The following is a 16,574-nucleotide window of genomic DNA, read 5'->3' as shown; positions in this document are numbered from 1 at the left end:
ATGTCTGTATGTGTGTTTATATGTAGATATACATGTACATATATATATATCTATCTATGTGCAGTTTGTGAGTTTGGTCCCTTAATTGCTTTTGGCCAGCTGCAAATGTAAATGTCCAGTTGTTTTATTTCCCATTTTTATTCTGAGAGTTTTTCTGTTTGATAACAAGAGATTGCACAGAGAAATGGCATCTGAGAGTGTGCAAATAAAATACCTGTGCCTTTGTCAGACAGGTTTACAGCCACATAAAAACACACAAAAGGAGTGAAAACAACTGCTGAAATGCAGAGCAGACATAAATCTTATTTCAATAAAGCTCAAAAGTATTAACTGACTCCTGCAGTAAGGGGGGAGAGGGAGAACATAATGTTTTGAGGTGTCCTGTGCTGGAGCTGGGAGCACATCGTTCACTTTTAATTTCCAGTGATCAGACACAGTTATGGGAAAGGCACTTGGGTTTGGCATCTTTCCCTGTGCTTAACAGGCACTGAAGGTGACATCCAGGGGGATCCCAGCTGGAATTCTGAGTGTCTAACTGCTTACACTGGCACAGAGCAGGATGTTTATATTTTTAAGCTCTAAAGCTCTACACAAATAGGCCGAAGATTTAGCGAGGACACAATAATTGCTTTTCTTTCAACAGCAGGTGACATATTTCCCACTGAGAAAAATATAAGCCTGCTGCTTTTAGTCATAACATGAGCAACAGGAGGAAAATAGATGAGAAGGTGGGAAATGTCACCAGTTGTGTCTTGGAAAAGATGTTTGCAGGCATGAGCGAGCCTCTAAGCGCACAAAATTAAAACGTTAAATGACAACTCTATGTTTATTATTCATGAGCCACAAGTCCCATAATTATATCATTTAATGATAATAATTACCCGAAACTTTTCGTTTTCAGAGAATGGCGGGAACTCTCTCCTGTTCCTTTTCCTTGCAGTGTGTAGCACCCCTTGCCTGAGCAGGGAGCATTTTGTGTGCAGGCAGTGTGGGGACAGGGAGCAGCTCCAGGGGCTGCTCCAGGGAGGGAGTGGGCACAGGAAGGGCTTTGATGCTGCTCCTCACGTTTAGCAATGCAGACACACACTGCTCTATCATCTTAGCATCTTAATGAACAGCAATACCACTCCATCTCTCTCACTGAGTATCTGATATTGATCTCACACTGCGTCCCTTTCCCTGTCATTTGTATTTCCTAAGCCTGGAGTTCATTTTCAAGCTCAGTCCTCCCTGCAGCCCTGTCAGACTGAGGTTCTCCTCTGACCTTGGGTGGCCAAGGCACGGAGAGCAGCGGAGCTGGGCTCCACACCTGACTGCCTCTCTGGGAGCTCGGACATGGTGATGGAAAGAATGACATAAATTTGAGGTAAAAATGGTGAAATCCAGCCTAGAACTGTGCTCAGGTGTCACTGGAATTTCAGTGCTACCCCCTAGAAAATTTTCCCAAGCCTTTAAGGGTCTTGGGAAAAACCATTGTGAAATTAATTAGTGCTCCCATATAGATAATAGGTTAGTAAATACTTCTGGGTTTGAAGTCAGGTTCAAGAATTTCCTCTTGATGGATACTAATATGTGTCTCATGTCTTTTTTGGATAAAGCCGAGCATATCAGTGCCATAAATAAAAAAAACTAGATGTGGAGGAAATCCTCAGATCTCCTAGGAAAATAGTACATCTCGACATTACTCCAACTCCAAGCTACATTCACGATGTACTCTATAGGCTAAGAATTGAATGCTGCCTTTCTTAAAACAAAGGTTTGCCCCATGTGGCACTAATCATGGCTAAATACATAATTATTGACTGGTGGAAAGCAGAAAACTCTTCCATGATTAATAACTTAGTATTGGATTTGAAAGCAGAGCTCTAATCAGGAGCATTTTAGGAGACAAATATTCTAAAGGTCTTTTTCATCAAAATTTGAAAGATAAAACAATTCAATATGGCTTGAGACTTATTAGCTGATACACATTAGCACAGACAATGCAATCTGCCAAAGCAGCAAAAAATCACTTGTGCCTGAGATGTGTCTGGAGCTGATTGTTACTCCCTTATGGAAGGGGCCTCTCAGTTTTCAAGGCTGTGAGATGAAGTCACAGGATCTGAACTACATAAACACTCTTTGAATTAGCTGTTTTCATACCTGTGTGTGTGAAATGCACAGCCACACCTGGCATGTTTTGGATGTCAGGTTAGGATGAACCAGGCTGAGGGACTGGAAGGACTGGGAATGTCTTGTTTTTGCCCATGGTCCTGCCAGGGTGACTCAGAAAGGGACTTGTTCAGTGACTCAGTTTCCCCTGGTGTGCAGATCAGTTCAGCAGTCTCTGTGAACTTCTTTACTCTTTTGGCATTGCAGGAGAGCCTGAAAAGTTTTGCAGTCTGAAACAGCAGACTCGTTTGCCTTGTCTTAATCCTCCTGTGCACCATATTTACTTTGTGGCTAGACAGATACTCTCATATTCAGCATGTCCTTCTGGCCCCAGGCATCTGATGCATGAATGCAAAGTAATTATAAGGGGGAATTCAGCTATCCACATAAGTGATTTTGTCTTTCAAATATGTACAGAGGAAATTTTTCTTCACCTTATTCAGTATGAATGCAAGGAAAGGAATTTATATGCTGGGCTTCCTTGCCCTCCTCCTCACAGAAAAAGAAAAGCAAAGCACTTGGATTCACAGCAAGGAATGGGGAGACAGTTTTTAAAATTTACCAAAAGTCTAGAGGCATTTCAGAAATCTTCAAGGAAGCAAAATGAGCACACTCCCATTAAAATCTCGTTAGGGGCCTATCTCCATCTTTAGCTGTTTAAATGCTCCATCTAACACTGTGTTGTTTTTATTCCTTTGCGATTTCTACTTCTCATTTCAACAACTGTCATGACATAGGCAAAAGTGGCTGGACTGAAAGGCCTAGGCCATAGTTATCCCTGAGATTTGTTTGATTAGATTAACACTGCAGGGTTAGGCATGGTCTGAAATCCTACCCTGAGCATCCTCATCAGGAGAAGCTTCAGCAGGAGAACTGACTGGGTGCCAGGTCTAGGGTCCGAGACACATCCCAGGTGCATGGAGACCTTTTCTTTTGAGGCTCTGTCCCTTCACGGCTGCCACAAAAACCTTTGGGTGGAACAATTTCCTTTTTAAAAGACCCAGTTATAAAGGGTACTTGGAAGGAGCAGAGACAAGAGAAATGGCTCTGCTTTCCTGCAAAACTTTTTTGAGTGCTTCCCTACAAGCCTTGGATCATGAAGTGTCGCGGCGCTTTCCTGCTGAGAGCTCTTGCACTGCTGTCACAGTGTGCCACTGTCTCCATATCCAAGCAGTGACTGTGTGACCCTTGTTTGTGACAAAATTTTCATTGAGTCCCATACAAAGAGGGGATATCACTGTTGTGTAGTGAGGTGTTTGGTTGGAAAGGTAAAGAGGAGAAAGATTATTCAGTATAAGGCCTTTTTCTTCAAAGTACCCATGATATGCATTTGTATAGAAGTAATTCAGAAGCTTTGTACTGACTAGCTTGATTTTCCTCTTAAAGCTTTCGTAGATCATTTATGAAAAGTGTTATTTCTATTGCTAAAACATAAGAAAAGAAGAAAATTAACTCATTACATTATGTGGGCAGTCAAAAGAAGAGTTAAATGGACCATACGACTTTCCCTTAAAACATTAATTTTCTTGTGTTGTCTTTAATTTCCTTCATAATAAAATGTTCACAATAGCCACTGGGTATTACTGTATGAAAGATAAAATAGATCATTCCTATTAGATGTAAATCTTTTCCTAAACTTGTCATCAGGACACGATTATTGTAAATTTCTCTATACATGTGAAATGCCAATCCCCGAACACATTTCCTGTTGGAAAACAAGAGATTTTCAGAGTCTTTTCATTTAGATACTGTCAAGTTGATGGCTATGGAAATGCTTTTTAAATGAATGATTAAGGGCTGTATCTAAAGTCTGGAAATTGGTTTTTCTCCCCTGAATAAGTTTAATTCTGCAGCATCAATGAGAGCTGCAGATGCTCAGCACTTCTCACACCAAAGCCACACAACATTACATGGGCATGGCAGCAGCTCAGTTTTATGGCTCTCCTGATGTCTGTAACACCTGAAAACCACACTTACCTGGTGGGCCTCTCTTTATGTGAGGAGTAAGACACGAGAAATTCCTACCACTGTGACTGATGGGAGCTGGGAATCTGGGAGACCTGCCCTGCCTGAGCTGTGCAGCAGGGCAGAGCCTCCAACACTGATCAACCCTTTCAGAAATAATAGCTCAGAAGCATGCTGATGTAGATGATGCAGATTGGAAAGGGAAAGAAACACTGGGCTGGAACCTCTCTTAACTTTTAAAGTTTCTTGAAGTTGTTGTTTGGGTATTTTTTCTCCTGTGATTTAATGTAAGCTCAGTACTTTGGATCCAGACTATGCATTCAAACATCCCAAGGCTTATGGAAATGAATCTAAATCATTAGCTCTTGTGAAAAACCACACAATAAACTGCCTGTGAGTCATCCATGGAGCACCTACATAGTTCAGATGCAGAATTTCAGCCCTTCTGTTGTACATCAATTATTGCCACTAGTTTTGAATACTCAAACACATCAGATGCTTAACAAATGCGAGATAATAGCAAGAGGCCAGTACATTGCAGAGTGTTTATGTACAATAATTACTATCCCCAAATGAGACTTTTTTAAGCCAGTGTTTGAAAATCTTTTGGTCCAATTACTCTAAAAATCATCCATTAACAGCGGAGAATAAAACCTGATTCCATTCTGCATCTCCTCTATGTTCATTTTGGACTGACGGGGCCTCAGTTAATTCCCTCAAGCAAGATTCCAGCTGAAGCTGACCCATAACACCCTTACACTGGAAACAGGATGCCACCTTCACGTGAATAAACATGCTGCTAGGTGCAGGATTGATACGTGGTGGGTGTTTTAATTTGCCCTCTCTGGCTCAGAACAATGAGAGCCAAAGCTTCTGCAGGAAATTGTGTCTCTGCCTCTGGTCCCCAGGACAGAGACACTGTCTAAACATCACAAAGCTGGCACTAGAGCAGCGGGGAGACTAACAGGACTCATCACTTGCTGCCATAGATTTTCCAGTTGATAATGCTAAAGGTCTTTAAAATGTAATTCAGTTAAATATCACAAAGAACTTTTCCAGTAAGCTTCAGTTAACGACAAAATTATATTACCAGAAATATAAAGATTTATGCTTATGTTTCCACTTTTAATTCCTATTAAGCTCCCTGTGGATTAAAGATTCATGTGTAAGAAACATGGACAGCTAAGTATATCACTTTGTGTAGCACACATAAAATTAAAGGCATTTTTAAAGTTACATTTTTGAATGCTAACTGGCAAGATGGTGTATAAAACAAAAAGCTATCATGTAATCTGAATTGTCTCTATATATCCTGCATAGCAGCTGATATGAATATTTATCTAAGCAAATATTTTCCAGCCTTTCATGCTGCAGTTTGTGTTTGTTTCAGTCTGATTTGAATAAACAGAATGCTCTGCAATAACTGTAACTAATATCTTTAGGCACATAACACTTGAGATGGAGCTGCAATTCAGTGCAGCAATATTCAACTGCAGAAAAATTATTAGCATTAACCAGGAGCTAAATTACAGCTCTGGTGTCACTGGTGTTGCACTGTACCGGTGAATTCTATAATAGTGAATGAAATTAAAGGTTCACTTTATTTTTATGAAAAGGAAATAGATTCTTGTTAAATTGAGCAGCATCATTATGTTTGTTTAGCATTTACTGTACATGGCATACTGGAGTCACAAGTATTCAGGAGACAAAGCATTAATAGTGCATCAGATCACTTATAAAAGCACAAGACAATAATTATTATTAATCCCGTAGTATATAGGATTTGAAGAGGGAGTTTTTCTTTGCAACATAAGTTAAGGGAAAAAACCTGCCAATTCCTATTTTGTGAAAGGCTTTGAATTAGGCTCAGTTACCCCTACGCATTGAACTCAAAAATTGGCATCCAAATTCACCCCAGGAAATGCACCCCAGGAGCTCTCCTGGTGCCATGGGGCATCTCCCACTGAGCCCATGGGTTTTTAATCTTGCCAGTGCAAACTGCCACCATCCCAGACTGGTACCTGTGGTGTGAATTTTTATAGCGTTGGTGGGGATGACAGGGTTGGAGCTGCAGCCCAACAAGAAATTGTCCTTGCAGTGCTTTTGTGCTTTCTGTTCCACACAGATTTTACTGGGAATTAGTGTCTGTAACTAAAGGCACTGCTTTGGCTTAAGTATTTAACAGGCCTACACAACATAAGTGAATGCCTGTATGCTGTTTGCTGACACAAATGTTCCAGTTCTGATTTCCTTTCTGGGACTGTACTGACTCTGCTTATAGCTTACCATTACAGTGAAACATTTTCCTTCCACTAAATCCACTTTCACTAAATCCCTGATACACTATTTTTTTTTCTCCAGCCAGGATCACATGACGCTGTCTTAGCCTACACACCACTTAGGAAATGCCAAACTTTTTATGATTAATCCCCTGGTTCAGAAAGTCAGGTTCCATCGTGCTGCCTGCCTGTCCTCCATGGGGACTGTGAGCTCCTCATGACAAATCTGCTTTGCAGAACAGTCCCCCTTCCTCTCATATGGAAGTGAGTAGTTACAAGAAAATATATTGAATGTTGCAGAATTTTTTTTTTTTTTCCCACCTTCAAATACCTACGAGCAGGGCCAGTCCTGTTGCAATAATGAATGATTTTATTTTCTCGGATATCTCATGGAAATTAGTCCATGGGTTGGACTTGAAGGGTTGAAGAAAAAGTGTGATTTGGGCAGCAGTTTACAACTGATCCATGCTTTAGACTCAGTTGTGTCCTACAATCAGTCAATATCCAAAGCTGAACCTAACACAAGTCCTGGTAATAACAATAAACACGTTTCAGGTAGTCCATGACTTGACAAAGCACAGCTCTTGCTTTGTTTGTAATAAACTATGAAAATGCAGATGTATATTTTTGTGTTAGCACCAGAATTATTTCTTTTTCCTCTGTGCACAGAGTAAAAAATGAACAGGGGATGTTTAGGAGCGTATTTATTTGCATGTTCCTTCATTTTTCTGTGTGTTTGTGTTTATGTGCCATGCAGATGAGATGGATGGATGTAAGTAGTTCCACTAAATTCAGCAGATGAGGAAGAGGTGGAGTGCTGGAAGCAGCTTCTGAGATTTTCTGAGCAATGCTTCATTATTAACTCAGAGACATTCTTTTCTTGGCTATAGATGTGCATAGGCGAGACACTGCAAACAGAGCTGTCCACACAGAGATTCATTTTCAAAATGTGCTGTAACCAGTTCCCTCCTCTGTGTGAAAATGTTTGTGCTTAGAGCAGGCCATGGTGGCAGGTGGACAAAAGAGGGGTGGTTAGAGAAAGCAAGTGAAATCTGCCTGGAAAAGGGGTCCCAGCCTGTGGGGCTGTACATCATCTGCTCATCTCCAGATTCCCTGCTTCCCACCCTACAAACCCTAAAGGGTTGATAATTTGGGTTATCCTTGTCCTTAGAGTGCAGGTCAGAATCTGGAGATCCTCAGAACTTTTCCTCACCTGGTTTGTCCACTGACGTTTGCACATATTTTAGCATCATCAGATAGACGTGCCTGTAACATTTTGTTGGATTTCTAACCTTACATCGAGGCATTTTATATATGGGAATGGAGCCTACAAGAAAGACAGAGGTGGACTTCTTACAAGAGCATGGAGTGACAGGACGAGGGGCAGTGGATTCACACTGAGAGAGGGTTGAGATTTGCTGTTAGGAGGCCCTGGCACAGGTTGCCCAGAGAAGCTGTGGCTGCCCCATCCCTGGAAGTGCCCAAGGACAGGAACTTGGAGCAACCTGGTCTAATAAAAAGCGTCCCTGTCCATGGCAGGGGTGTTAGAACTCGATGATCTTCAAGGTGCTCTCCAAACCAGGCCATCCTGTGATTACATACAGTGTATACTTTGTAATTTTGCTATTGACTTATGATGATTGAATGAATGAGCATCTACTGTTTGTTTATTAGGCTGGTTTTAGTAGAAATGAAACCATATGAAGATAGGCTTGATTTGTGGGTATCTACATTGTTCCTCATCAGAAGCTTCCAGAATAAATGTGAGGACAAGTGATAACAAAGCAATTAAAGAAAATGGTAGAGAAAACATCACGTCCTGAGGTATTTGTTGTTGGATAGAAGACAATGGTTATTGCAAGTGAGTTAAAAAGTCTGATGCATTCTAAGAATGAAGCATCTTTATCTCTGCATCCCAAGCATTCCTAATAACCTTAGAATTCCATTTTCCCAACTCTGCAATAGATCCTATGAATGTTTTTCTATTCTTGTTGTAACTCCTTGTCTTCTTTAGACAGTGGGAGTCACATGCAATTGCCATATGTCTGTGTAAGTCAAATGCCTCCCACCAGCAGTTCTTCCATGTGTCGTGGTTGATTTATATTCATAAAAAACATTCAAGAAATGATTCAGAAATTGTAATGACTTGGTAATGTCAGAAATTGATTAATTAAATGCTCCAGTGTTTACTCTGCATTTTTAAGGCTGCTAACATTTCTGGGCATTTTCTTCCAGCATCAGAGTGTTTGCTGGGTGAAGTTTATTAATGTAAATTGGATTTGACATAAACAACACTACAGCTAATTATTTCATGTAAATATACACACTGTGTAGCAGCAAACTCATAAAATCTGAACATCTTCTTGCACTATTTTTAAATTTTTTAACTCTGAATCTCTGTTTTAGCTAAATAGCAAACTCCTGTTGCCTTAAATAACAGTCACCTTTTCATTTGTGGAATTGCTGGGCTGTAAACATTTGTGTCTCTCTGACACCTCCTTACCTTACACATGGTCATCAACAACTTCCAGCAACCAGGAACTCTTACATGTGCCATAATGCTAAGCTTCATATTCTCTATTTGTTTTATATTTCACTGTAGGAGAGATTTTATACTCAGTGAGGACAAGAACTTTCCATAAGCTGCAGTAAAAGGCAGAACAGCCCCAAAGCTGCCCAGGAGACACAGCCAGGGTGCTCTGGCACAATCTGCTTGTCCATATTCACTCTTCTTCCTGGCCAAAAGGCAATTTTTTTCCCCATTTCCTGCTGAAATCTTTGGCTGGCCCAGTGGTGTTGTTGACTTTTTTGGTAGGTTAGAAGCTAAAAGGGTTCTTGGTGGTCTCCCTCCTCTGGGACAAGCACTGGTGAGTGCAGCCCACACTCTGTACCTGCTGCAGTTCCTGCCCCTGTCCCTCAGGGTCTGGCCCTACCCAGCCACTTGAACCTCGGGATAGGTGGGTGTCCATGGAGATTGAGCCCTAATGGAGACTGTTTTACTCCATATCCAAATTAAAGACATCCACGTGTCGATGCTGTAGGGATATATTGCTCAGTGACTCTGTTCACGGGTGTTAAAATCTCCACGACTCAGAGCATGCAAAGGCAAACTCTCCTACTATGATACCATCCTTTTCTATTTCAAGACAACTCTAGTAAATTCCAGGTAATGCTTCATATTTGTTTTTACTGGTTTATACTTTTGGGGAAAAAAATCAGCTAAAAGAAGCATTGATTTGCCTGCTGGACACAATGTCCAGTTTCTTTTTATTCTACAGCTAAATGGAATAATTCGCTCAATAGTTAACAGAAATGAAAAAATTTACATGGCCTGCTATTTGCATAGGAAAAACACTGGTTTGTTTGCAGCTACCCAAACCAGCCAAGCACCTGGAAATCTGACTGGTAGTGATGGTGGCAGGGGTTCCTAACAAATCTGTTCCTCACCTTCCATCTTATGATATACTGGTCTGCTAAGCCAGGGAAGAGCTCTTGTAGATTTGCTCCTAGAAGAAAGAAAAGGTTTGCTCCTTTCTGGAAAAGAAAAGGTTTTATAAGCTGTTGGAAGACAGCATAAAACTTCAGCATGCTCAAGGACACCGACATCCGTGTCCCTGAGTAGCAGGGTACCCATGCTGTTATCCCTGCTGAGCTCCTTTGGGGACAAACTGGCAAACCCCAGATGCAGCAGGGCTGTGTGTGCCAGCTGCAGATCTGGGTGGCATTCCTCTGAGCACTGGCCCTGCATCCCTGTCCTCAGAGAGCACGGGGTGCAGAATCTATCAGTTAATGAGCTTGTGCTGTTTCAGGCCTCACAGAACTCGGCTGCTGGCTGTGGATGGTGCTGCTTAATAGGGTGCAAAGCAGAAGGCAAGCAGCAGCAGGAGGAAAACCCAGCTGATTTTTTATGAAAACAACTGGCTCCGGATGAATTGGTAAATCAGTTGTAATCACTGCAGCTGAGATGTAATGTGAACTGTTCACTGAGGCTTAAGTGATTTTGAACAATTAAGAAATTTGCTCAACATATTTATTAAAACAATCATTACTGCTTTTTCCATAATGGTGTAATGTGCACCAAGGCTCTTTCCAGCCTCCTGCTCCATTGCAGAGGCTCTCAATTCACACTTTCATGCCAGTTGTTAATAAAGCCAACAATTAAAATGTGTTGGAATCATGTAGGAAAATAATAAATCAGCAATAATGGCCATTTTAAAAGATATTATTTCTGTAAGCCACACAGTTTAGCTTCCATTGTTATGTAGGACCAAAAGTGAGTGGTCTAGCCAGGTGTGGTATTGAAAGGAGTGAAAAAATACTAATCCTAAAGGGTTTTCTTTCTTTTTTCATACCAGATTTCTTTTTAGTGTGCAACAGAAAGCTCACTCAATTCTCATTTATATTGCTTTTGGATATGAAAAACATTGTCTAGACAAGAAAACATATATATAAATATATATGTGTGTCCTCTTAAGAGTGCTGGAAAAAAGTCTATTTTCTGTCAAAGGTTTATGCAGCAGGATGAAAACAAAAATACATATTTTACAAAAGTTCTAATATTCTCTGAAGTCACTCTCCCACGATTTAAAGCTTTACCCCAGGGCACTCTTCCAAGATCCTTCAAAAATGACTTGTGTCTCCACACTCAGTGTAACAGCTTAGATGTCCCCCTTGTTGCTTTGCTAACATCATTTCCTAATTGCAACAGTCTGCTGTTTGGCTGCAGACAGCTTTGTTGTTGTTTGATTTCTAATAACCTTTCCCTGTGAAAATGTGACTTCCTGAACTGTAGCAGATGACTGTGGGCTCTCCATGGAGCTCCCTGTCTCCGGGGCTGGACGGCTCCAGACATCCAGAGGAACTTGTCTGAGTGCTTATCCCGTTGTTCATTCTGTTTTTCTCCTCTCCCCAGTGACCAACATTTTCCTCTGTGGGGAACAGGAGCCTGAATCCCTGCTGGTGCTTCCCTGCCTGCTTCCAAATCCAAATGTTAGGGGAATGAAGGGGTAGAGATGTGGAAGAGTGGGCTAGGGCTTGAGCTACACAGAGTTTGTCCCAACCAAACCAGGAGTGGAATGAGATGTGCCAGGGGGGAATGGGAAGCTTTGTTTGGCTGTGCAGGGCTGAATATGATATTTACCTCCCAGCCCTCCTTCAAAACTGGTCTGCAGGAATGTGCCAGCCTAGGCTCTGGCCCAGTCTCCCTGCTCTCTGCCCAGCTCAGGCCCCTCAGCCCTTTGCTGGGAGCTTGTTCAGGACAGGGGAGCGGTGGCAGGGGACAGTGGCCGTGTCCCCACGTGCCTGGCTGAGGTGTGTGGGTTTGGGGAGCTGGGGTGTCCGTGCTGCAGGAGGGGCCAGTCCCAGCCATGGCCCTGCTGCCAGCCCAGCACAGGCTACTCCAGCTCTGAGTAGCCCTATTGAATTAAGTACGTAATCAAGTGATTTGCTGCTACCCTTAATCCTTTTCACATCTCGCTAAGCTCATTAAACTCTCTTTGATTCCAAGCTGTGCAGGTTCCTTAAGAGCAGCAGAGACTATGTGCTATTGCTTTGGCTTGAATTTATCACCTCCAGCTTCCAGAGAGGGACTCCTGTGCTGGGAGCCCAAGGTTGCTCGAAGGGTTTGCTCTGTAACAATGGATGGGAAAATGTTCTGTGTGCTGGATAAGTTTTGATACCCTGCCCAGCACAACAACTGGGATATGCCAGAACAAATACCCAAGTAACCAACCAAAATACCGAGCAGTGGATCCCTGGCCTCAGTGGAGGCACTTCATTTCCTTTCTCTTCCCTGTTTTTTCCTGACAGCCGTCCAGCTAACAAAGAAAAGAAAAACAAATCCCTAAAAAACAAGCAAAACAATTAAGAATTGCAAAGTGAGATATTTAGTTCTGTCAAAAAAACATATTTAGGTATGTTCCTAGGCTTGTGTTTCAACTCAAACCAGCAACACTCTAGGTAAAGCAATTCTCTAATGTTCTCTAAATTAGATGAGCTGGTATGTGACATTTCCATGCCATCTCCTCCTGCATGCCAGAATACATACAGCTGTTAGAAATATTTTCTACTGCATTTAAACATATTAGAGAAGGTTTCTTCCTTAAAACAGTGCGGTTTTGTGCCATCACAGAAGAAAAGATGGAAGAGTGAACTTCTCATGGCTGCAAGGTAACTAATTCAGAAGAAAAGGGACAGGTTTCACTCATTACTCTGAAAAGGATGGTTTGTTTATTTGTTTGATTATTTAAATCACAAAGTTCTCAGCAATCCCGCAAGTTGTGAGGAATGGCTGGAGGCAGGAGTGGGACTCCAAGCAGAGCCAGCAGGGCAGGCTGCTGAGGTCTGGTCCAGGTGTGGATAAGAGCATGGATGGCAACTCTACAAGCAGCACAATCGCTATGAACAGTATCAAATGTACATAAATACACTCATTTGGAGTCTGCAACTTCAGATTAAAAAGGCTGCACCATTTCAGAAATACTGACTTACACAGCTTTAAGGTGCTCAGTGTCCATTGTTCTGGGGGAACAGGGAGAACTGTGACCCCCTTTTGAAACCCTGGGGCCGCTGTGCTTTTACAGCCTTTCTCTCCCATTTGATTGGTCTGCCTCATTAGTACCCGAGTCCCATCATCTCTGCCTAAATGATTGTTATCCTTACATCAGAAAACAATGCTCCATGCAATCTTTCACACTCCACACTTGTCCACGCTGCTCAGAGCCTGCATGGCACAAGCAGAGCTCCAAGGAAGCTACAAAATATTTGTATTTCCCTTCTAGACATGATCTATTTGGTCCTGTGAAGTGCTTTAATGAACTGTACACATCGTCTCGTTGAACATAAAGTCTGAGAATCATTTAGGTTGGAAAAGACCTTTGAGGTCATTGAGTCCAACCATAAACCAGAGTGATTACTTTTGGGTTTTACTCACATTTTCTGCTGTCGCTGAATGTGCCGAGTTATTCTAAATCACAGAGTTGTTCTAAATCTCAAGTGACTGTTTGCTATTTGCTTCACACTGACAAAATGATAACACTGGGTCCTGATCCAGGGATGGCAGAATTTGTCTTATTGGGAGAGCTGATAAGAGAAGAGAGCAGAAGCCTGGGCTTGGGGACGGGGGCCTTGTCTGGAGCAGATGGCTTGCTGTGGACACAGCTGGCACGTGAATGTGCCAGAAGAAAGGAGGTGCTGCTAACCACCATCAAACCATGGTTGATTTTTTTTTACAGCACTTTTGCACACTGACAAGATTACATACTCCCAGGTTGCAGGTTTTTAAAGAGAAACAGAATAACATTTCTGATTTGTAACAGGAAAACCTTCACATTAAGGCAGTAGTTGTATAGGATAAACACGGTGCTTTCTTTTTCCCCATTGTCCTTATTTCCAGAAAACAGTTTTAAGAAAATTGCTTCAAAATGAGGATTTTATATTATCATGGTAGAATTATGCAGAATAAAACGGCTGATCCTATCTTTGCCTGTAGGGCAAAGTGCACTGATGAATAAATCAGGAATATTGTTTAATATTACATTAAAAAGATGTAAAGGTATTAATACTAATTTATGCTAGATTCATTGTAGTAAAAAATATAAAATAAAATAGGCAACTTATTTTAAAGAACTTGGTACTGCAACTAATCATCATTATATATTTGTACAATATATATTTTGTGAAACCTAATATATGGGTATTGCAGAACAATTTTACTAGAATTAGCTTAGAAGAAGCTTCCTGCTTAATTGCCACGGAAGTTGATTGTGTTTCTCAGGATTTACATGATTTAATGTGTTCTGAAAGGAACAGCAATGTGATGCTGCTATTTACAGCAGTTAGAATGAAATTTAAACTTGGGGTGACCACAGAGTTTAATGGAAAGTTTCACAACACCCAACGCTTTCCAAGCCATGCAGTTTGAACAGGACATGGCTGAGCTGCTTTTGCAGAGGCTCCTCAGGAGCAGAGCCCTCCTCTTTCTTCCTGTCTGTGCCAGGGACCTTTCTTTGTGCCTTTGCAGGACCACTCTCCCTCCCTCCACCTCTCTCTGAACAGGAAAATAATTACTGTGAACAGAAACACAGAATCACTTGGAACAATTCCAGTCCTGAAAAATAAAAATGTACATTTATATATAAATTATGATCATTAAAACCAGCTAGCATTTATCTTCACCTTGAGGAGACACAATGATGTACAGTCCCTGCAGTGGCTGTCTCATATTCCTGGTCATGAAGACAAATGACTCAGAAGAAACAACTACTTTGCACCAAAAATCCCTATTTGTACACAAAAGAAATAATAATAGTAAAGAGACAACTTCTGATACAAACAGGAACCCCACAAAGTGGTGCTGTGATGAGTCCAAAGGTAAAACAGTAGAGCTATAAAAATGGAGCTTTTGTCTCCAGAAAGGGAAGACGAATTCTTTTCTATGTAGTACTCCAATACTTGCAATTTCCTGAAGTATGAAGTTTGAGACATATTTTTGCTTTGGTGAGATATTTCAGGACAGCTATATTATCACTGATAGACTTTCAGAATAATAGTAATGTGACTGTGTTGTTACTGCTGTCATCCAAATACATCATATAATATCATGTTATTCTGTGGGCTCATTCTGAAATATTTGATATAAATAACACTGAAGTTGCCCTTCTCCTGGAAATGAGGTGGTGTATTTTTATTACTGACAGATTTCTCTGCTGAGAATAAACATCATCTCTTTGCATGGAGTTTTAAGAATAGGCTTCAGCAGGAAAAAAATCCGAATTTTTCATCTGGTCAAGATTATTTATCAGAAATTCTGTCTAGATACAAGTACAGGAGCTTTCATAGAGCTGATATTGCAAGTTATTGCATCTGCAAAAGTTGGACTGGAAAATAATATAGGAGCTGAGTTATAGCTTCATTTTCAAATAGGATACATGCTATAGTATTTTTCATACTGTCCATAAAATAAATATTTGAGTCAAATATTCAGTTCACTTTGATTTATATCTAAAGTAAACAAAATGTGCACCAAAACCAGTGACTGCACTGCTGGGAAGTTATTTTTCAGTCTGGATCCAGGGAAGATTATTCTGGGCTTGGAATATGGATATGAATTTATATGTACACTAATTTATTTGGGCTGCTTTTGTATCTATCCTCAGTGCCTCTTGTCTTCCCCTCAAACAATTTCTGAAGAGTGCATTAGGCTATTGCCTTGTTCATGTAATATCAATCCAAATGTGGATTTAATCTGGATTTCTACATCACTGTGATTTCTATGTACATGGGATAATCAAAGTGCACTCCACAAACCGACTCTGATTGGTTTTACTCCAAATATTACAAATACTTTGAACATTGAAAAACTAATATTTTAATCTTTTTTCATTTAGGAATATATGGACTCCAACAAATACATAGAGCATTTAGTGACTCAGCTGGAAGAGCAACGCTGGAATTTATGGAGGCAAGTACTGTGCCACGCATATTTGTTTATGTTGCTATTTTGGAAATGATACTGCAATGCACAGTTTCCATTTTTGAGTTCAAGTGGATGATTGGGTATTCAGGTTCTCCATTTTTTAATTCTTTGCAGCCTACCATATCTTAGCTCATGAGATAAGTAGGGCAGCACACACGAGTCGAGTCCTGCCTTTGTTAATCAGGGCAGTTGCACACATGCACAGGTTTATGCACATTAAAGTTTCCAGGCAGTGGATGCTAACTCTACTGCAGATTCTTTCAATTGGGCTGGATTTCAGAAAGTGTCTTATATCCTTGAATATAAGTGTTTTCATGGAATGGCACATAAAATCTAGCCAAAATACCACCATAGCAGCGTGACCAATTGAGAATTCTGAAACTAAAATAAACATAGGTTTACAATTTTGCTGTGCTTTTGATAGTTTGGATTTTCTATATCTTCTCTCTTCATGTTGCTCAGATTTCACCCTGGTTTAAGCAAAGCAGGGATTGCCACATGCTGGTGGATGTTTCTACACTGCCGACTGCAAATTTGGTAACTGCTGAAATCCTATCTAACATAACATTTAATACAAAGAAAATGGAATAATAGCAGTGATAAAATTCAACATTCACAGCAAATTTTTTAATGCAATATTTAACTTTTTTTTTTTTCTTCTCAAGACATATGAACAGTGACACTCTTTAAAACAGTCAAATATA

General features: G+C 40.8%; 1 long non-coding RNA gene across 1 annotated transcript in view; it reads left to right on the top strand.

Moving 5' to 3' along the window:
- Positions 1–15,855, top strand: part of LOC134552354 (uncharacterized) — a 115,744-nt gene extending 99,889 nt beyond the window's left edge. The window contains exon 3 of the long non-coding RNA XR_010080839.1: positions 15,782–15,855. This is a non-coding gene — a long non-coding RNA (uncharacterized LOC134552354). The remainder of the gene's footprint in view (positions 1–15,781) is intronic.
- Positions 15,856–16,574: the final 719 nt, after the last annotated feature.

Source organism: Prinia subflava, chromosome 6 (assembly GCF_021018805.1).
Source record: "Prinia subflava isolate CZ2003 ecotype Zambia chromosome 6, Cam_Psub_1.2, whole genome shotgun sequence".
Taxonomy (NCBI): domain Eukaryota; kingdom Metazoa; phylum Chordata; class Aves; order Passeriformes; family Cisticolidae; genus Prinia; species Prinia subflava.
Note: the sequence above shows the minus strand (reverse complement) of the source record. Positions and strands in the feature narration are given on the sequence as shown.